This window comes from Galeopterus variegatus, unplaced genomic scaffold, assembly GCF_000696425.1.
Source record: "Galeopterus variegatus unplaced genomic scaffold, G_variegatus-3.0.2 Scaffold2909, whole genome shotgun sequence".
Lineage (NCBI taxonomy): Eukaryota > Metazoa > Chordata > Mammalia > Dermoptera > Cynocephalidae > Galeopterus > Galeopterus variegatus.
In genome coordinates, this window is record NW_007729020.1 from 13,189 (window position 1) to 35,666 (window position 22,478).

At 47.0% G+C, this 22,478-nt stretch overlaps 1 pseudogene; it reads left to right on the forward strand.

The window, feature by feature from the left end:
* LOC103599316 overlaps window positions 1–22,182 on the forward strand; it is a 27,830-nt pseudogene extending 5,648 nt beyond the window's left edge.
* The last annotated feature ends 296 nt before the right edge of the window (window positions 22,183–22,478 follow it).

Here is a 22,478-nt window from a genome sequence, read left to right on the forward strand (position 1 = left end):
GCTTGTGTGAGTCCAGAAGTTTATCCATTTCCTCCAGGTTTTCAAACTTGTTGGCATATAGCTGTTTATAGTAGTCTCGGCTGATTCCTTGTATTTCATTTGGGTCGGTTGTAATATCACCTTTTTCATTTCTAATTTTTGTTATTTGGGACTTCTCTATTCTTTTATTAGTTAGCCTTGCTAATGGTTTGTCAATTTTATTTATTTTTTCAGAAAACCAACTTTTTGTTTCATTGATCTTTTGTATCATTTTTGGGGTTTCTAGTTCAATAAGTTCTGCTCTGATCTTAACTATTTCTTTTCGTCTACTAACTTTGGGTTTGGATTGTTCTTGTTTTTCTAGTTCTTTAAGGTGAAGTGTTAGGTTGTTCACTTGCCATCTTTTCATTCTTTTGAGGTGAGCATTTAATGCAACAAATTTCCCCCTTAGTACTGCTTTTGCAGTATCCCACAGGTTTTGGTATGATGCATCATTATTTTCATTAGTTTCACGAAATTTTTGATTTCCCGTTTAATCTTTTCTTGGACCCATATGTCATTAAGTAGAATGTTGTTTAATTTCCATGTGTTTTTATAGTTTCCACAGTTTCGTTTGTTATTGATTTCTAACTTTAATCCATTGTGATCGGAAAAAATACATGGAGTGATTCCAATTATTTTGAATTTGTTGAGACTTGATTTGTGACCTAATATGTGTTCTATCCTGGAGAATGTTCCATGTGCTGATGAGAAGAATGAATATTCTGAGATTGTTGTATGGAATGTTCTGTAGATATCTGCCAAGTCCAATTGATCTAAAGTGTTGTTTAGATCTTGTGTTTCTTTGTTGATTTTTTTTTTTCCCCTTTTTGTCTTTTTTCGTGTCCAGCAACGGATCGCAACCCTCAGTGTCGTGCCCGTACCGGACCAGGACCGGCAATGGGATCGCAACCCTCGGTGTTGCTCCCTCACCTCGCTCAGCCAGTGAGTGGGAACCGGTCTGTATGTGGGATCCGAACCCTCGGTGGGAGCGCCACCGCGCTCCCAAGTGGCGCACTGTAGCAGTGCGCCACTGGGCCGGCCCTTCTTTGTTGATTTTTTGCCTAGATTATCTGTCCAATATTGAGAGTCCCTTGCTATTATGGTATTAGTGTCGATCTCATTCTTTAGGTCTAATAATGTTTGCTTTATAAATCTGGCTGCTCTGACATTGGGTGTGTATATATTTAAGATTGTTATGTCTTCTTGATGGATAGATTATTTTATCATTATATAGTGGACTTCTTTATTTCTTTTTATGGTTTTTAGTTTAAAGTCTATTTTATCAGCTATAAGAATAGCTACTCCGGCTCATTTTTCATTTCTATTTGCATGGCATATCTTTTTCCATCCTTTCACTCTTAGTCTATGTGAGTCTTTACAGGTGAGGTGGGTCTCTTGAAGGCAGAATATTGCTGGGTCCACCTTTTTAATCCAGTCAGTCAGTCTGTGTCTTTTGAGTGGGGAATTTAATCCTTTTATATTAAGAGTTGTTATTGAAAGGTGTTGATTTACTCCTAGCATTTTATAGATTTTTGTTTGGATGTCTTAAGTAGCTTTTGTACCTTTCTTTCTGATTTACTGTTTGTCTTCTGTGTTTGTTGGTTTCTTGGGGTGGTAGATAAACTTTTTTTCTCTTTATTGTTAGATTTTTTTTTTTTTTTTACTAGTGGGTTTGGTTCTTTCTTGAGTATTTATGTCAGTGATGGTTGTTTTTCAGGTACCAAACGTAGTACTCCCTTGAGAATTTCTTGTAAAGCTGGTCATGTGGTTGTGAACTCCTGCAGTTTTTGTTTGTCTGAGAAATATACTATTTGTCCTTCATTTCGGAAGGGTGGACCTGCTGGGTAAAGTAGTCTTGGCTGGCAATTTTTGTCTTTTAGTATTTTGAATATATCATCCCATTCTTTTCTGGCTTGTAGGGTTTCTGATGAAAAGTTTGATGGTAGTCTGATTGGGGCTCCCTTATAGGTGACTTGACACTTCTCTCTTGCAGCTTTTAAGATTCTCTTTGTCTTTGAGTTTTTCCAATTTGATTACAACATGTCTTGGAGAGGACCTTTTTGGTTAAATATGTTTGGGGATATTTGGGCCTCCTGAATCTGAAGATCTGTGACTTTCCCTATTCCTGGGAAGTTTTCTGCTATTATTTTGTTGAATATGTTTTCAATGCCATTTCCTTTTTCTTCCCCTTCTGGAATACCCATGATTCAGATATTTGAGTGCTTAAGGTTGTCTGTTATCTCTGCTAGATTTTCTTCAATGTTTTTAATACTTTTTTCTTTTTTTTTCTCTGCCTGTATTATTTCGAACAGTCCATCTTCAAGGTCAGAAATTCTCTCTTCTGCTTATTCTAGTCTGCTTGTTAAACTCTCTGTTGTGTTTTTTATTTTGTTGAATGAATTCTTCAGCTCAGCAAGCTCTGCTACATTCTTTTTCAAGGCATTGATTTCGTTGTGCATTTCTTCTTTCAGGTCCTGTATACATTTTCTCATTTCATTGTGTTGTCTAACTGAGTTGTCTTGTATCTCATTTAGTTTCCTTAGAATTGTTGCTCAAAATTCCTTGTCAGTCATTTCAAGGACTTCCTGTTCTATAGGATCTAGAGCTTAAGAGTTATTGTTTTCCTTTGGTGGTGTCATACTTTTTGATTTTTCATATTTCTGGTATCCTTCCTTTGGTGTTTAGTCATTGTGGCAGGGGATTTAATGGTCCACTTGTTCAACCCTACTGTCTGGCTTGAATCCTGCAGGGACTGCCCATTCAGAGCGGCTGCCTTGGGGACCTGTGGGCCCAGCAGCTCTTGGGCTTCTCTGGGTGGCATAGACTGGCCTGGGCTGGTGTTCCTGTGGCGCAGTGCCTGCCTGTTCCAGTGTGGGTGGCTCAGGGCCCTGTGGGTCTGGCAGCTCTTGGGCCTCTCTCGATTTCTCACCCTCTTAACAGTCACAGTGGGGGCCATGTTTCTGATACATAAAACTTGGGGGACACAATTCAAACTTCAGTGAGTTTTGGGGTGACATAATTCAATCCACTACAGACCCTTACCCACCCCACCCCATTGATTTGAGGCTAGGAAGGTCACCCTTGCCCAAACTCCAGCTCCGCTGAAGGGAACGTTTTCAAGGAGGGCATGGGACTGTGGATTGGGAAAGGAGAGTGACTGGGAGTGTGCGGGATTCTTCATTTCATCTGCTGGCACCAGACTACATAAGAACTGCTATCCACTCCCCTTGCCCCTACCATCTGCTGAGGTTCAGCCTGTACACAGACAGCACTATCCTGGTTGCTGAAATGTCGACATACTCTGCACAGGTTGGTCAATAGCAATTTCACACACCCACACCCACACCCCTACACCCCCCACACACCCGTGGGCTCCCTTAGAACCTCCCCATGATCTTGCAGCTAAAGGATTCATCCCTGGCAAAGCAGGCCCTGCAGAAACCTGCCCCTAGCATCCCTTATAATTGATCTGAGGCTCTGTTCTAAGGGTTGTTAATCATTTTAAATATCCCTGGTTATCCCCATTACACAGATGAGCAGAGAAATTAAGTGCCCTAAAGGCCCAAGACTGCAGATCCAGAGTCCTGGGCTCCTCCTCCTGCTAAAAGAAAAAAGGCTAAGGAGGCAGGGGAAGGAGAGGGCAGAGGGAGGGAGGACTAAGCCCAGGGCAGACTGCAAGTTGGCTGGCTCCAGCTATCTCAGGACAAAGGGCACCAGGGGCCCAGAGCCAGGTGGGCCGTGGCCAAGGGATCCTAGGGGATGTGGGACATCATGCTTAGCCTGCCTCCTGTGATCTTTGAGGGCAGGAGTGTGTCCATCTAGCTGTGCCCACCTCATGCTGCAGGCCTGTGGCACCTGCCTGGCGCTGCTATTACAGGAGTCAGGAAAGTCAGGAGCAGCACACAGAGCCAAAGCAGCCCTGGGCCTGGAGGACCGGAGGTAGGGCAGCTGAGAAAATGGGTCTGGACCCATTTGAGCCAGGAGTAGAAGGTTTTACTTTATCCCTTATCCTGAGGGCAAGGGGAAGCCCCAGGAACATTTAGGTGGGGAAATGACAAGGTCCAATTTGTGTGTTCAAAGTCCCTGTGCCTGCAGTCGAGGTATCTAGAATGATTGGGGTGTGAGTGTGGGAGAGTTGACCCATGACAGGGACCAATCACAGTCTAGATCAGCCTACTGATTGTTTTTGTACAGGAGCCAAGAATAATGTTTACATTTTTAAAAGGTTACATTTTAAATGGCTATTTCAGTACCTACATTATATTCTCCAATTTAATTTTTCATCCACAAAGCCTAAAATATTTGTTATCTGGCCTTTTAAGAAAAGGCTTGCTGACCCTGGTCTAGAGAGACTGGCAGTGGGGAGGACAGAAAGTTCCTCATTCAAGAGATATTTAGGAGATGGGATCCACTGGGAGGTGCAGCAGGTGTGGATGGAGCAGGAGGAAGAAGGCCAGGGTGATGCCCAGATCGTGTCCACACTTGGCCGGCCATCCTCGGGCACTTGGGAGGAGAAGGCTTGGGAAATTACGGTGAAAGAGGTCAAGGTTGGTTTGGTTTTGAATGTTGTTGATCTTGAGGGGCTGTGGGATCTGGAGGGGGGAAACACCATGTAATTACTATCCTGTGTGAGCAGCGTTATGACAGAGAGGTGAGTGAAGAGGCAACGTGGTGGGATGGGGTGGGTGACACACAGAGGTGGGATTAAAGCAAGTTTTCAATGCTGGCAGGAGAGTCAGGACCTCCCAGTTAGGGGAACGGCACCTGCAGAGCAGAGAGGGAATAAAGGACTATGCACATATATTGATCAGCTGGTTCATGCTGGAGTTAGAGGATGGATTTTGGAGAGTGGCACAGAAGTGGCTAGTCAACTAGGGCCAGTCGCCAGAGACTCAGGGCCCCAAGTCAAGTACTTTCCTAATGGGTTACTTGTTTACTGTCTGTGTCCTTTCTTCTCCTCCACAACTCACACACTCTTACACAGGGAAGTAAGTTACTTTCAAACAGAGTTTGTCTGTCTCATTCTCAGTTGCATCTCCAGCTCCTCAAAGAGTTGGAGTCATTAAATATTTGTTGAATGAAAGCATAAATGTTGGTAGCATGATGTGGTCAAAATGGTAGGATTGCATCCCAGGTCTCACCCTATTAGCTCGCTGTGTGACCTTAGCCAATGTACATACCCTCTCTGGGCCTCTGTAAAATGGGGTTTTAAGTTTTTCCCTCTCAGGCTTGTGAGATTATGTAAAAAAAGATGTCTCCCTTCCTAAGTTGTTGAAAAGACCCACAGTCTGGGTTTTACCCGCTAACAGGAGTTAAGGGGTGAGCCCAGCGTGAGGCGGATGGTAGAGTGGTGGGGGGTCTTTCTGGTCAAATGTAAATACTCTCTGTTTCTTTCTAACCTATTTTGTTTTCTGACTACAAAAGTAATATATGCTTAATGTAATACATTCAAACAAAATGTGTACTCTTAAAGTAAAAGACTTCTCGCAATCGCACCCTCCAGGTAGCCACTATTAATAATCTGATTTTATTCTCTAGAGCTGGTTTTCTTAAAGTGGGAGCCACCAGCACGGGCTTTTGATTTTGCCCAAGGGGGAAAGCCCTAGCTGGGGTTTTTAACATTTTTTATTTCTTTAATTAAAATTTCTTTTTATTAAACATTTTTCATATAAAGAAATAAAAAAAATTGAGCCAATCTCCCTTCCATCTCTGTTCCCTGGCATCCTGTCTCCCTCCTCCAGATTTGCAAGAATCCTTCCATCCTCTACACATGTGCAACTGCGTATGTGCAAACGTTCTTTTTCAGGGGCCGGCCCATGGCTCACTCAGGAGAGTGCGGTGCTGATAACACCAAGGCCCCGGGTTCGGATCCCATATAGGGATGGCTGGTTCGCTCACTGGCTGAGCGTGGTGCTGACAACACCAAGTCAAGGGTTAAGATCCCCTTACCAGTCATCTTTAAAAAAAAAAAAAGTTCCTTTTCATATAAACGGTGGCATTTTATTCCCACTCTTCTACTACAACTCTCTCTTTGAAAAATTTGTTTATAAAATATTTAAGACAAACAAAAAAGGTAACCCATCCACAAGCCTTTGATGGTCCTTTCCCACCCCTCCAGGAATCACAAGGCTGGTGTGAGGATAAAGCTGGAGCGGTAGGGCCGCCGCGGCTGCGCAGGAATGAGGAGGAGCCTGCGGAGAGGAGCTGCCCATGGGAATGATGACTCCGGGCTGCCAGTGCTCCTGGATTTTCAGGAGACACTGGATGTCTGGCTTTTCATGTGAAGCCTCTCTATTTTTCATTATTAATAGCTAATTCAATGGTATTTGAAAACAAAGGCAAAGGTGGAAGCGACCCAAGTGTCTATCAACAGATGAATGGATAAACAAAACGTAGTGTATACATACAATGGAATATTCCTCAGCCCTAAAAAGGAAGGAAATTCTGACACATGCTATACACATGGGTAAACTGAAAACATTATGCTAAGGGAAGTAAGCCAGTCATCAAAGGGCAAATACTGTATGATCCCACTGAGCTGAGCTACCTAGAGTGGTCAGACTCATAGAGAGAGGAGAATGGTGGCTGCCGGGAGCTGGAGGGAGAGGGAATGAGGAGTCGTGGTTTAATGAGTGCAGTTTCTATCTGGGACAATGAGAAAGTTCTGGTGATTGATAGCGGCAATGTTTGCACAAAGAGCGAATATACTTAATGCCACTGAACTGTACATATATTTTATTATTATATTACTAGAATAAAAATTAAGATAAACAAAACACAAACACAAAGTCCCTCAAACACAAGACGGGAATGTTGGCTTCACGGGGGCAGGAATTTGCCTGTCGTTCATGGCTGTACTGCCAGCACCTGGTACATTGTAGGTGCTCCATGTAAAGAGAATATTTGTCAGCCTCAATCTACATCCTCTGGCTTATAAACTTTTACTACTATTCAAACTGGGTCAAAAGTCCTCTCCTCCGGGAAGCCTGCCAGGAGTGGCAGGCCCAGTCCACCCTACTTTCAAGTGGACTACACAACTGGGAGCTGGCCTTCTTTAAGAATGTGAGTGCATGGTATTGAGTGGAGGGAATGCTCCACCGGCATCAGACTAGGGGCAGCCCCGCAGACCACCTGACCCTGAGATGAAGCCAGCATTAGCCTCCAGCAAGGGATGCCGAACCATAGTGCCGAGGGGAATTCTGCACTGGGCCTGGTCCCAGCCCTGCTGCACCCCTGACTCACAGAGTGGCCAGGGGTTGGCTTCTTCCTCCCTTCCTCCCTCCCGCCCTCCTTCAACAGCAAAGGGCATTAGTGGCAAAGGAAACAGGGCCCAGTGAGTTGTGGGAACACTGAGCAGTTTAGTGCAGCTGGACCATTGGGTGTGTTGTGGGAGAGGTGAGGCAAGAACAGAGGAGGATAGGGCCAGTTCATGGGGAGCCTGAAGGCCAGCCTGAGCTGCTCAGACTGTGCCTTGAAGTTAAGGGAATGCCACAGCAGGGCTTTAGTGAGAGGAGGGACATGGCCAGATTTATCTTTGGAAAGATGGGGCAGAGAGTGGATAGAAGAGGGCTGGGCAGAAAAGGTCAGATGGAAACTGGAACAGTTAATCTAGTCAATTGTCACCATTTCGTGTGCACGTGGTGAGTGCAGACTGCTTTACTGGGGAGGGGGAGGAAGGGAAGATTTACTGCGGAGGGGGAAGAAGGGGGAGTAAGACAGCCTGGTGCAGTGGGAAGAAATGGGCTTTGGCATTCAGCCTACCTGGGTTCAAATCAGTGCTCCCAATGTGACACTGGGCTGGCTGCATGCCCTCTCAGGGCCTTCATCTCCTCCTTGAAGGCATGGGAAGCCACTCTCTTCATCCTGTGGCTGAGGGCTGGACAGAACAGTGCTGCTAGTGCTGGGCTTGTGGGGAGAGCTCAGTCTTGGGGGGTCTCACCTACCTTCCTCCAGACCCCAGACCCCTGACAACTCCTGCTTTCCTCCCCAGCCCAGATCTGCATTGTGGGCTTCACAGGCCTCCCATTCACAAGATTCTGGCTCTTCACTGTCCTGTATGCAACATGGTGGTTCCTGGACCGAGACAAGTCATGATGGGGGGCAGGTGCATCCAGGCCCTCAGGCGCTGGGTCATATGGAAGTACATTAAGGACTATTTCCCCATCTTAGTAAACTGGGGCTGGTTTGGAGTTGGGAGAGGGGCTGGCTGGGGTGTGGACAGGGCCATAGTGCCCACATCTCCTTGGGGGAAGTGGAGCCCTACAAACAGTGAGCAGAATACTGAGGCTGGGAGGCTGGGGCAAAGGCTGTCACCACTATGTGGCCTGGGGAAGAGTCCAGATTCTCTCTGACTATGGTTTCCCATCTATGGGGATGTGGGGCCAATATGAGGGTTGATGAGTGCACAGGATTTGAAGGAGCTCTGTGGGGCATGTAGGGTGATATATATCTTAAAGGTGCAAACCCATCAGCAGCCCAAGCTTGGGGTGAAGGTAATAAATGCATGGGTCCTAAGAGACCATCTAGCCCCATACTTACTTTCATCAGACAAGGAGACTGACACCCAAGAAGGACAGGAGATAACCAAGATCACACAGCAAATTTTCTTATAAATTTAGTTTGTACATTGGTTATAGGTAAAGGTACAGGGGAGAGAGCCCTGAACTGTTCTCAGGTTTTATCCTGCTCCTAACTCTGGCATGCTGTGAGTCCCCAAGGGCCTCCAGGGCATATCTTCTGGTCCTCTTTGCACCTGGAGTATTTCCAGTTACAGGGATGGCAGAAATGACGCTGAGGTGGCTCTATACTTACCCCGTCCAATGCCCTTTCAGCTCCTTCCCCAGCCAGGTGGCTCTCGAGAAGGGTTTCTAAAATTCAAAACTATTGACACTGGTGGGACACTGGACCTGATTTGCAGGAATTCTATGTGCTCAGTTTTTCAGGATTGTTGCATACTGCAGGCTGGTGGCGGCACTATCTGCCAAGGGTGGGCAGTACTGCAGAGTGGCCAGCAGAGGGCAAGATGGTGTTCACTTTGACTTTGCCTGTCCTAGGCTGGGAGCCTACGGGGGTAGGGCTGTGGCCTGCAGACTCCCTTCCTGAAGACCTCTCAGGAGACCTCCCACTCTTCCACACACTTGTACAATGCAGGCCCTGCAGGGCTCTTGGGGTGAACGAAAGGTACAGAGTTCCAGCTCTGCTGAGTTCCCCCGTATTCCCAAGCCTCTGAGATCTCCTGTCAAATGCATGTGGTCCTTTAATGATTTCTGAGCTTCTATCAGTTCTTACTGTGATTTCATGAACTAGCACCTCATGGTGGAATTTTAAGCAAAATTAGGAAACTGTTTCTGGGCCTTGGAGCTGTCTGAAGTCACCCTGTGACTTCTTAAAGGGCTAATGGCGGAGAGTCAGGCAATGTTTCCTGTAGGAGGAGCTGTTCCCACGACATGCTGAAGACCTGCCCAGGAGCTAGGTTTCCCCTACTGTGAAGAACTCATCATCCAGAGCAAACACTGTCTACACAGTTCAAGGCTTAGGAGGAACCAAGTGCTATGGCCAGGGTTGTGACTTGGTGTCAGGAAATGCTGTCCACATAATGCTAGTCATTGTTAGAGCCAGGCTTGAGGCAAGGCAGGACACCTGCCTGACCCCACCTTCCCACCCACAACTGGGATGAACCCTCAGTCCTTCCGCAGCACACCAGGCATCACTAGGGACTTAGTGCCTGGCCTCCCAGGCTACTGCCTCTCAGCACACTAGGGTCTCTTATCCTGAGTCAGCGGGAATCAGGTGGCCAGCTCGTACCCAGGACAGGAACTCCAGCTCACACAGTCCTAGGATGCTCATTTCCTCCCGAAATGGCTCTTTTCATTATAGGAAGCCTCTACCCATGATGTCTTCCTTCACCTGGAACTGGGGCCTGTCTCCAGGGACCTTCCCAGGAGTCCTGCCTCTGCCATGGGCACAGAGCACAGCTGTCCCCTCAGCCCCAGGTCTGCCCTACAGGGATTGGGGGCCTCCCACCCCGTTCACTTCCGCTGCCCTTCCTGCCCCTGTGCCTCCCAACCAGGTAACTCAACAGGAGGCTTTATCAATCTCGGCACCATTGACATTTGGGGCTGGATCATTTTTTGTTGTGGGGGCTGTCGGCATCCCTGGCCTGTCACACTAACCCTAGCCAGTCGTGACAACCAGAAATATCTGCAGGCATTACCCAATGTTCCCTGCTGGGGGGCAGGGAAACTGATGGGCACTAACCAGCCCCAGTGGAGAGAGACTGCTCTGGAGCCTGAGGCTATCTCCTAAACTCCTCCCCCTCTACTCTAAGTACTGACCACAGTCCTCTCTTTATCTGGGCTCCACTTCTGCCACCACGCCCTGCAGCCCATCCTCTGCACTATAGCCAGAACAATCCTCATAAAATGGCTCTTAGAATAAAATCTATTTTGCCGCAGCTTGCAGGACCCTGCTCTCTGGTCCCTCCCCTGTCCACCCCTCACCTGCTTCTCCTCCCTTTGCCATCTGAGTTCTCCAGGCATGAACTGTGTCACTTGTGCTGGTGCCCTTACTTGGAGCACACCCCTGCATCCCAGTCACCCCCACCACCTTTCACTTAGGGACTCCTACAGGGTGGCAGAGCCTGCTGGTTACCCATGGAGCCAGTCTGCCTGGGTTCAAACCCTGACTCTGCCTCTTTTCTAGCTATGTGACCTGGAACAAGTTAATGAACCTTGGGTCTCAGTTTCCTCATCTGTAAAATGGGTCAATGATTCCAATACTTCCCTCATAGGGTTGATAAAGGATCAAGCAAGTTGGTGTATGTAAGATGCCTGGCACACAGTAGGTGGTACAAATGTTCACTACCTCTGGTGCTCTCTCCAGATCTCCGTGCCTGGCACTTATTGTATTTCTTCAACTCTAAGCTATTCTCAATGGTAAAATGTATCAGTACTTTATGTACCCCTAAGATGAAAATTCTTCCAATTGGAATTGCAAGACGCATCTTGATTTCAGAACGTTTTAAATGTGGGGGGTGGGGATGAGGGGGGTGCATCTTAGAATTGAGGGAATGTGTCCATAGGTGCCAGCGTCTGTTAGATGAGTATGTGACTGTGGCAGGGTGAGAGGGCAGGGCTGAGAACTTATCAACTGAGAAATCTAGGGAGGCTGAAGCCCAGACCAGAACAACATAGGGAGTTACTGCCAGGGCCAGGTAGAATATCCAGGCCTTTCCATCCATCCGACCATGATGGGAGGAGGCAGGGAAGGACCCCATTTCCTACACACATACACACACATGCACACACACACACAGAGCCAACCTCCTGAACCTAGAAGGGATTCCTTTGGTTTAGAGCAGTGATTCTCAAACTTTGATGTGTATTAGAATCAGATACCCAGGGTCAGAACCAGATCTACTCAATCAGACCCTGCTTGCTGGCATTTTTAACTGCCAAATAATCTAGGTACATAAATAGGGTGTGAACAGGCTCTCCCTGTGCAAGGCCCTGGAGCAGCGCAGGTCAGGTTGTTGATGCAGGAGCCACCTTCTCCAGGGACTGGAAGCCTGAGAGCCCTGGATCTTCCAAGTTTGCCTAGAAAGGAAAAGGCCCCAGAGATAGACCTGAGTGCCAGGATATCTTCTGGGTCTGGAACAAAGGCTTCCTAGCTCTCTCTCTGCTGCTCTCTGCAGGAGATGGCAGAACTCAGATCTGAGTCATCTGTATGACTGTCAAATGCTTGACTGTCAAGTGTGGCCTGTCACACCACAGCCAGTCTCCTTGGGACCGTGGTGACTGTTAAGCTATCAGCATGGGTGCTCCGTGAACCGTAAAATGGCCATCAGGACAGTGAGTTCTTGAGGCTCTTTGTTTGTCCCAAGAATGTGAGATGGTACAAGGTCATTTGTGGAGAGATGGGACTGGGCAGATGTGGTAGAGACATAGCCCCTCACTGTCCTTCCTCCCACCCAAGGGCCAGATGTCCTCTCCTGGAGAGCCTTATGCAGTGCTGTGGTCTTCTGGGCAGGGGCTGAGGAGGGTCTTAGGGTTAAAAGCAGCACCTCTGGAGCCCCTGGAAGAATTGAACACATGTTCACACAAAGACCTATACACAAGCGTTCATGGCCACGTTATTTGTAATGGCCGAAGGGTGGAATAACTCAAATGTCTATCGACTGATGAATGGACAAACAAAATGTGGTGTCTCCAAATAATGGGATAATATTCAGTCATAAGAAGGAATGGAGTACTGATGCACGAGACGATGTTGATGAACCTAGGAAACACTATGCGACGTGAAAGACGCCAGACACAGAGGCCACATGTTGTATGATTCCATTTATAAGAAATGTTCAGAACAGGCAAATCCATAGAGACAGAAAGCAGATTAGTGGTTACCAGGGGCTGGGGAAAAGGAGAGTGACTCCTAATGAATAAGGGTTTCTTTCGGGTGTGTTAAAAATGCTCTGCAATGGGCCGGCCCGGTGGCGCACTGGAGAGTGCGCCGCTTGGGAGTGTGGCGGCGCTCCCCCGGTACAGGCGCAACACCGAGGGTTGCGATCCCATTGCCGGTCCCCGGTACAGGCGCAACACCGAGGGTTGCGATCCCATTGCCGGTCCCCGGTACAGGCGCAACACCGAGGGTTGCGATCCCATTGCCGGTCCCCGGTACAGGCGCGACACCGAGGGTTGCGATCCTGTTACCGGCCAGTAAAAAAGACAAAAAGGAAAAAAAAAAAAGCTCTGCAATTAGATAGTGGTAATGGCCGCACAGCCTCTTAAATATACTAAAGTCACTGAATTACACACTTTAAAAGGGTGAATTTATGGTATTTAAATTATCTCAATTTTAAAAAGCAGCCTCCAGAGCCTAGCCACCTGACTGTTCCAGGCTGCCACGGAATGCACCCAGCCGAGGTCCTCCCCAGACACCCATCCATGTTGCCCTCCCCTAACAGAACCGAGGGAGCAAGACAGAGACCACAGCACTTCACACACCTTCCCGTTCACAGCACTCCCCTTTCCTCTTTGTTTACCTCCCGCGAACCCTGTAGCGACCCTGCTAGGAAGGTGTTATCAATGTCCTGTGGGACAGAGGGACGACAGAGGCATAGAGGGGCAGGGGCCTGGCAAAGATCATGTGATGAACCAGTGGCAGAAACTGGGTCTCCTGACTCCTAGCTCAGAGTTCTTTCCTCTGCTAGAGGAACCCTGGTGACATGTCGGGGCAGGATTGGGGTCGGAGGCCTTCTTTTAGAGGAAGCAGCATCAGCCTCATCTGTTGGGCTTCATCCTTCCTTCCTTCATTCCACACTCTCTCCAGAGCATTTCCTCTGTCCAGGCCTGCACTGGGGACATAGAGGTGCATTAGAAACATGATCTCTAGTCTTCACAGTGATGGCATGATAGACTTGGGCATGGAGACAGATAGAAAAGTTCAGCTCAGAAAGAGATAAGTATCACTGGTGGGGTTTAGACTGGGTCTCAGTGGGACCATGATGGTCCCCCAGTGCACACAGTTGGATATGTACAAGTAAATGCATGAGCAAATATTGGTACACTTACCTAGATACAGGCCCTCACACTCACAAGGATATTTCTCTACACACAAGTGTTTCTGTATTAAGGAAATGATCATTCAGTTCTTCGTTTACTTATTTGAAGTGGGGAATACACTATTGTTCAAAATTCAAAAAGGGAGGGAGCTGAGAGCAGCCCCCTCCACCCAGAAGCAGGCAACAAGTAGAGCATGCCTGAGATCCTAGGCAGGAGCTGAGGTCAGCATCCCCTGCCTGGAAGCAAGCAAGGAGCACGCTGAAAACACCACTTCTGCACAGGTGGCCCATCACCAAGGCCACGGCTGCTGCGAAAGCTGCTCAGCGCCACAGCAGTTGCTATAGCCACTGTTCAGGCAGCCCGCCAGCCACTCACCTGCATTGACACTAGGAGAGACACCAGTGGAGACTGGAAAACGTAGAGGACATCTCTCTCCTCAAAGCCCACTCCAGAGTAACAGAAGAAGCAACTGCTCTACCAGATGACCAGACATCAATGTAGAGGTACTGGAAACATGAAAATCCAAGAAAATATGACACCACCAAAAGAATGTGGCAATTCTCAAATACCAGATTCTATAAAGCAGGAAACCCTTGAAATGACTGAAAAGGAATTCCAAGCAACAATCTTAAGGAAACTCACTGGGCTACAAGAAGACTTAGTCAGACAATGTAATGAAATGAGAAAAAGTATACAGGATATGAAGGAGGAAATTTACAGAGATTAATACCTTTAATAAGAATGTAGCAGAACTCATGGAACTGAAAGTTTCACTCAACAAAATAAAAAACACAACTGAGAGCTTAAGCAGCGGGCTAGAACAAGCAGAAGAAAGAATTTCTGATCTTGAAGATAGTCTTTTGGAAATAAACCAGGCAGACAAAAAAAAAAAAAAGGAAAAAAGAATTTTAAAAAATGAAGAAAATCTAAGAGAGCTAGGAGACAACCTTAAGTGCACAAAAATTCAAATCACAGGTGTTCCAGAAGGGGAGGAGAAAGGAAAAGGTATGGAAAACCTATTCAACAAAATAATAACAGAAAACTTCTCAGGTATAGGGAGGGACATGGACCTTCAGATCCAGGAGCTCAAAGATCCCCAAATTCAACCCAAAAAGTTCCTCTTCAAGACACATTATAGTCAAACTGGCAAAGCTCAAAGACAGAGAATCTTAAAAGAAGCAAGAGAAAAGCATCGAGTCACCTTTAAGGGAGCCCCTATCAGACTAACAGCAGACTTTTCAAAGGAAACTCTCAGAAGGATGATATATTCAAAATACTGAAAGAAAAAAACCCTGCCAGCCAAGAACACTGTACCCAGCAAGGCTATCATTCAGAAATGAGGGAGAAATAGTGTATTTTCCAGACAAACAGAAACTGTGGGAGTTCACCACCATACAGCCAGCAACACAAGAAATTCTTAAGGAAGTCCTGCATCTGGAATCCAAAAAACAATAATCACTACCACAAATACACAAGAAAGAACAAAACTCACTAGCAGAACAAAAATGCAAAAGAGAAAGAAACGAAATCTTACCACCACAAAAAACCATAGTTACAATGTAATAATGCTCCTGCTTTATTTCTGAATTAGTAATTTTGGTCTTCTCTCTTTTTTTCTTGGTCAATCTAAATAAAGGTTTGCAAATTTTATTGATCTTTTTAAAGAATCAATTTTTGGTTTTGTTGATTTTCTCTATTTTTTTAAATTCCCTATTTCACGTATTTCTGTTGTAACCTTTGTTATTTCCTACTTATATTTGCTTTTTGTTTAGTTTGCTCTTTTTCTGTTTTCTTAAGGTAGAAGTTTACATTACTGATTTGAGATTTTTTGCTTATTTTTAATATAGATCTTTACAAGTATGAATTTTCCTCTAAGCACTGCATGACTTATTTTTAATATAGATCTTTACAAGTATGAATTTTCCTCTAAGCACTGCATGAGCCCTGCATCCTGTAAATTTTGATATGTTGTGCTTTGATTTTTATCTCAAAATATTCTCTAATTTTCCTGTGATTTTTCTTTTTACCCATTATTTATTTGGGAGAGTATTGTTTAATTTCCACACATTTGTGAATTTTCTAAATTTCTTTCTGTTATTTTGGTCAGAGAACATTTTCTGTCATCTTAGTCTTTTTAAATGTATTAAGACTTGTTTTGTGGCCAGAAATAAATTAATAAATACAAATTTTGTAAAAATTCAAAAAGCGACAAAAGGGTAGGTATGAAAAGTCCTGGTCCCACTTCATGTCTCATCTCCCCAGCTCCGTCCTCAGCAGCAGCTACGGCCCTGCGTGTTTGGTGTACCCATGCACAAGCAGATGCATTTTCCCCTTCTCTGCACAGTTGTGACATTCTATGCCTTTTGTCCTGCCCCTTGCTTTTTCACCTAACAAGCTGTTGTGGCCATCAGGACAGGAAGAGCCGCTTCTCTTTGGACGCACAGTGGTCCATTGTGTGAATGTTTCATAATTTGTCTAAACGGTCCCCGTTAATGGACATTTGAGTGGATGCCAAGTTTTTGATATCACCAAAATATGATGCTGTAGTTAATAACCTTGTTCAGATGTCATTTTGCACAAGTGTGAGAAATTCTATAGGTTAAATTCCTCAACAGTGAAGTTGCTGGGTGAAAAGGTCAGTTATATTTTTTCGTTCTGATAGATATTGTCAAATTGCCTTTATGGAGGCACAAAATGACCCTCTCACTAGCAGAAAATGAACATTTATAAGCAAGTGTTTCATTGCACTGAGCAAAGTATGTTTTTAAAGAAGCACCACCACATGGATTCCTGAGGAAGTACCTTTACCAGTGAGAATAACCGGAGATTTCTCTGCCCTGTCTATATTTTCATATCTAATAAATCCCCTGCTGCATGAGGGGAAGAGGTCTGTCTTTTTCTGGGGAGGCTGTGGTTCCTCCACCTGTGGTCCTTGCAGCCCTTATGCAAAAGGGTTATGGGTAATCTGGAGGGTGTTTTGGGGGAAGGAGTTGCAGAGGCCAAGTCCAGATCAAGGACAGGAGAAGGTGGAGCTGTTCAGCCTGCATGGGGCAGACAGGCTCAGGGTCCTACTGCTGTCTCCCGGGTCCCTCCAGGCTGCTCTGAGGGTAGGCAGCTAGTCCCCAAAGATAGCAGCAACATCCTCGGGGAGTTACCAGCTAAAAGTTTCAGATTAATGACAGGAAGAACTTTCACCCTAGCAAAGCTCAGCCAGAGTGCAAAGGGCTGCCCCTGAACTTTCAGGGCTGTCCTATCTGGGAGCCTCCTGCCCAGGCACTGGGGGTTGGCCAGGGGCCCTGGAAACCCTTCTGACTCTGATGGCTGTGGCTCCCAGAGCACAGGGTTCTGTAAAGAGTGTGCCCTGCGGTTCCTGGTGGAGTGGGGAAGGGATTGGTGTCCCCCGCCTTAAAGCCACTGCCAATATCAATAATCTTTGCAGACTCAGCTATACCTCACAGCCTGTGCAGTAACTGGCCAGGAGCAGCATTTAACCCAGTTCCCACCCCCTCCCTCCTCACCCCACTGCACCTAGAAGCTGCTGATGACAAGCGGGCTCTCTCTCCCACTCAGTCTGCAATGTCTAGTGGATGCTGCTGCACTGTCTGTGCTGCAGGCCTGCCCAGGCCCGGATAAATCACTGTGCTGGCCTGCTAAGGACAGTGGACGAAGGGCAATGAAGGTCTGGCAGGGAGAGCAGGAGCCACAGGGTGAGACACTTGTGTTGAATAGAGGGGCAAACAAGACTGGAGCCTGCCTCCTGGTGTGCATGCCCTTTCAACCCAACGGGAAGCCACTCTGGATATATCGTATGAATGCTCACTCCCAGGTCTGAAGTGCCAATTTTTCTTATATGAAATTTTGTTAATATGAGGCTCTTCTGGCATGGTGGCGCCCCCATGTGGTCCTTTGGTGCCTTCAATTATATCCTGTCAGGTAGTCTGGGTAACTCCAGGTACCTCATACGTGAGCTTCTCAGTGACCCTAGGAGGTAGCAGGGACAGGGCCAAATATTGCCATTCTACAGATGCGGAGCCTGAAAGGGAAGTAATTTGTTCAAAGCCAGCCTCAAGTCTGGGACACGGCAAGCACCATGGTTTCACCAGGTGCTGTACACACCAAATCCAAATCTTTTTAAGAACCCAGGATGGTCAGAAATAAGGATGATTAACCTGAGGCTCAGAGAGGGGCAGTGACTTGTCCAAGGCCACACTAGTGGGTGGCACAGTCAGGATTGGCACACAGGTTCAGCTCTGGCTCACCAGGTTGCTATCCCTGCAGCTGGTCAAGATTGCCGAGCTGGACCCCTCCCAGAACTACATCACAGGCTTCCACCCTCACCAAGAGCACAGGCTTCCCTTGGCACTTCCCAGGTATCTGCCCACAGCTGATGATGCTGACCTCGTGGTTCCAGTTCCTGTTCTTCAAGGATTACATCATGTCCGGAGGTGAGTCTCCCCACCCCTGTGCAACTCAAGAAGATAAGGCTGGAGGTATGGGAGGAGAGATTTTAGGGAGGGCTGCCAAGAGTTCTGTATTTCTTCCAAGAGCAAGCGCAGTAGGAGAAAGAGGCTAGACCCAGAGAAGCACTTCCCACAGCACCGTGCTGGGCATTGAGCTCAGGGAGGGGTTGGGAAGTGGAAGAGGACTCAGAGAACTCCCAGCTGGAGGGGGTGGCCGGGGGACCCCAGGCTTCTGTGGGCACTGCTGGTGGTCTCTTTCTTGGGCCACACCCACCCTCACAGTCCCTGATCCCTCACCCCTACCTGACCCACCTTTCTATCTCCCCAGGGCTGGTCACATCAGAAAAGGAGAGCACTGCTCACATTCTGAACGGAAGGGGTGGCGGGGACTTGCTGGCCATCATTGTGGGAGGTGCCCAGGAGGCACCAGATGCCAGGCCCGGAGCCTTCACACTGTTACTGCGGAACCACAAGGGCTTCATCAGGCTCGCCCTGATACACAGGTATCGAGCCTCTGGGAAGAACACTCTGGGTTCAATCAGAGATTAGCAAGAATTATACTTTGGTGGGAAGACAGTGGAGACTAAAGCAGATTCTATTTTGGCAGGGAGATTCTCAGTCCATTCACAAAGAAGATTATATTTTGGTATCTTGTGCTCAAATACCCAGAAAAGTTTTCACAAGAGAGACTAGGTGATCATAGGGCCTAGGTGGGAATGGACATACTCCCCAAAGCTGGCACTACATCTGAGCCCTATGGGATCTGGAAGAGTGGGATTTGGGACATATCTCAGAGCTGCTCTTCCATCTTGGAGTAAAGCATGTCTGAGGACTATGAGCCGGCTGGGGCAGGAGAGGTTTTCTAGAAAAAAAAAATACTGATGTTTTATATCTGGGAGGACACTCCCAGGCATTCTGGTCTACCTGTCATGGTGCAACTGGGCAATTGTGCCCCTGAGAGAGACCTGTCCAAGGTCAGAGAGTGGGGCCATGGCAGGTCTGGGACATAACCCAGGCCTACTTCCAGCCCAGGGGTCTGTTCTCTGCTCCAGTTCCCAGTCACTGAGTCCCTGTAGGAAGCTAGGTGATCTTTCAGCTTGTGCCTTTTCTGGGGCCTCCCACACACCCTCTTGCCCTCTCGCCCTCTCGTCTCTGTTTCCCTCCAGGGAAGCTCTGGTGCTGATCTTCTCCTTTGGGGAGAATGACCTATTTGACCAGGTAAAGAACTCTTCTGGCTTCTGGTTGTGCTGTGTCCAGAACTGGCTGCAGAAGATCATGGGCATCTCCCTCCCACTCTTCCACGGCCATGGCATCTTCCAGTACAGCTTTGGTTTCATGCCCTACTGTTGGCCCATCATCACCATGAGTAAGCCAAGACCCAGACTGGGAGGGGGCAAGCCACAGGGACAGGGACCTGGGCTGTGTGCTGCAGGGGGACATGGAGATGGGCCAGACACATTTCTACCCTCTTGGAGTTGGCATTCTAGACTGGGAAACACACACACAAAAGCAGATAACCCTAATAAAAATGCAGTCTGGAGTAAGAACTGTAACAGAGGCATAAAGGACAATAGCCACTATTAATGCTGGGCAACTGCTGTGCGTTGGGCTCTGCACTGACTGCCTTACATGAAGCTGCTCACTTTATTCTAGCAGCCATTGAGGCGGGGATTATTATCCCCATTTCATTGATGGTAAACTGAGGCTCAGAGAAGTTAAGTAACTTCCAAAAGATCACACTGCCTTTGAGTAACAAAGTTGAAGTTTGAATCGGGATCTATCTGACTTTTTATTATGCCAGAGAAGGAAGGTTTAATTCTGACCCTGACGATATAATGCAGAAGGTAGATACCAGGGAACGACAGTCCAAGTATGTTCAAATTGTGTGTAAAGTAGCAATCGACAGGCTCTGAATTAGAGCCTGAGGGATTTTTCTGTAAGAAATGGACATGAGCTTTAATGCCTACACTTAACGCCATCTTTTTCAGTTAATTGGACGCTTCTTTTGCTCTCTTCTTGGATTCCAACTGGGTTCTTCCGGCAAAGTTAGTAGAGAGAGATCCATTCATTTCATCTCCATCCATCCATTTATTTGTTAGTTGAGCACAGACTTAGTAAAACCCCCCATCATGACCTTCCCTGTGTCATGTGGCAACATTTTTATGATTTGGGTACTGATGCTGTCTCCAGAGCTATTCCCACAAGGAGTGGACCTAGTCTGAATCACACACCATCACTTCTGCATTATTCTGTTGGTCATATGGGAGTCACTAAGTCCATCCACGTTCTACACAAGGGCATGAATACCAGGACATGGGGACTAGTGGGGCAGCTCGGAGGCTGGCTACCACAATGACAGTAGCTGAGCCCTCATAGACCAGGGTGGGCTACACCAGTCTGTGTGCTGCTTTACAAGGTAGCTTGCCTGGAGGACAGAGGCTGAGCTGGCCATATAGAGAGTCCTCAAATGGGTGGGGGCAACAGTTTGAGCAAAGGTTGGAGGTAGAAATGATGACTTGACCCCCTGGCCTGGACTGGGATGGAGGCCATTAGACTTGCAGGTGCCAGGATGGGAGGTGGGGGAAGGAGAGAGACTTGAAGGAAGAGGACTCACCCTCTTGCACAGCAACGTTGGCATCAGCAGCACAAGGTAGAAGGAGCACAGAGTGCTGATCTCAGAAGAGGGCTGCCCGAGAGAGCCACCCAGGCAGGAATATCCATGCCGGACTTTGTGGGAGCACAGAAATGTCATTTTACTCTGTTAAGCCACTGAGATTGGAGAGTTTGTTATCGCAGTTGGCCTCTACAACTAATGTGCCAAGAGCTGCACATATAAGGGTCTGGTTATTAATTTAGCTACTCGTAACTGACACCTCCCAGGCACCCTCAGAGCCTGCCTCAGGGGCCTCGCCATTGCATGGGGAAGGCAGTCTCCACCCTGATACACATGCAGACAACAGAGAATGACAGGATTTGTCAGGCATGAGAGGGCCAGAGGCCCTCAAGTGTCTGGGACAGCTGGAGTCTCCTCTGGAGATCAGGCTGCCCTTTGACCTGGGCAAAAGTTCTCAAACATTATCACCCAAGGGGACAAAAGGCCTGCTGGGGCCCAGCCCATCTGTTACTGCTTTATGGTGACTGGGCCAGTGGTGGCCAGTGGAACAGGGGTCAGCCAGCACAGCCCAGCTGGCAGTCACATGGCCTGGGCCCAGGCTCAGCCTCACAGGAGCCTATGCTTTGGGAAGGTTCAGAAGGAGGAGGGAATCCAGATGGAAGCTGCTGAGCGAGCAAAAGCAGAGAGGAGGGAAAGTTCAGGCACACACTGGTGACAGTCACTGGGTGAGTCAGGGTGCAGGAGGAGGTTTGAAGAAAAGGAGGCTAGAGGCTTAGGTCTTTGTTCAGCAAACTTTTACTCAGCCCTTGCTCTGTGCCAGGTGCTGGAGAGAGGGTATCTCAAAGGGACACAGGAGCCAAACTGGGAAAGCTCCCAATGGCCAAGGATGGAAAAAAATTTTTTTTAAATTTTATCATAACACAATGCAAGATTTTTTGTGGCCCTTTGCCAATTTTTCCCTAAGTCCCCCTCCCCCTTCATGACTGGAACAATTTGACCAACAAAATAAATAACATAGTATTGGGGTTATAATCCAAAGTATAAAATAAATATCCATGAGTACATACTGATATAAATGATTGGATAGTAAATAAGCAGGGGAGAAGAGACACATCTCCCTTACAGAAGAATTCCAACTAATTTATGTAGATATTCCCCCCGTAAGGAGGTAGAGCCTAACCCTCTCCCAGGTGAATCGGGCTATGTTAGTGACTTGCTTCTAAGGGTAGAGGATGGAAAGGGTTGGGTGTGGGGTGAAGAACAGGGAGTAACATTATAGTGGAAAAACCTGGCAAACACTCTCTCAGTCCAGTGAGCAAGGTTAATATCATCAGTGGTAAGTTGTGTTGATAGCACGTACCCTTGGTGTGATGTGATGAGAACGGCTCTTTACTTCTGTGGTCTTCCTCCCCAGGCTCCATAATCCCAGTCTAATCAGGAGAAAAGCATCAGATAAATCCAAGTTGAGGAACATGCTACAAAATGCCTGACTTGTATTCCTCAGAACTAACGACCATCAAAAACAAGGAAAGTCTGAGAAACTGCCACAGACCAAAGGAGGCTAAGAAAACATGACAACTAAATTTAATATGGTATCCTGAAGGGGATTCTGGGACACATAGGATTCATTAGGATAAAATAGTGAAATTTGAATAAAATAAGGAATTTAGTTGATAGTAATATACCAATCTTGGGTCTTTAGTTGTGACAAATGCAGCACAGTAATGTAAAATCTTACAGAGGGTAACATTTTACATGAAGGATATGAGGAACTCTCCACTGTACTGGAACTTCACAACTTTTCTGTACATCTAAAACTATTTTAAA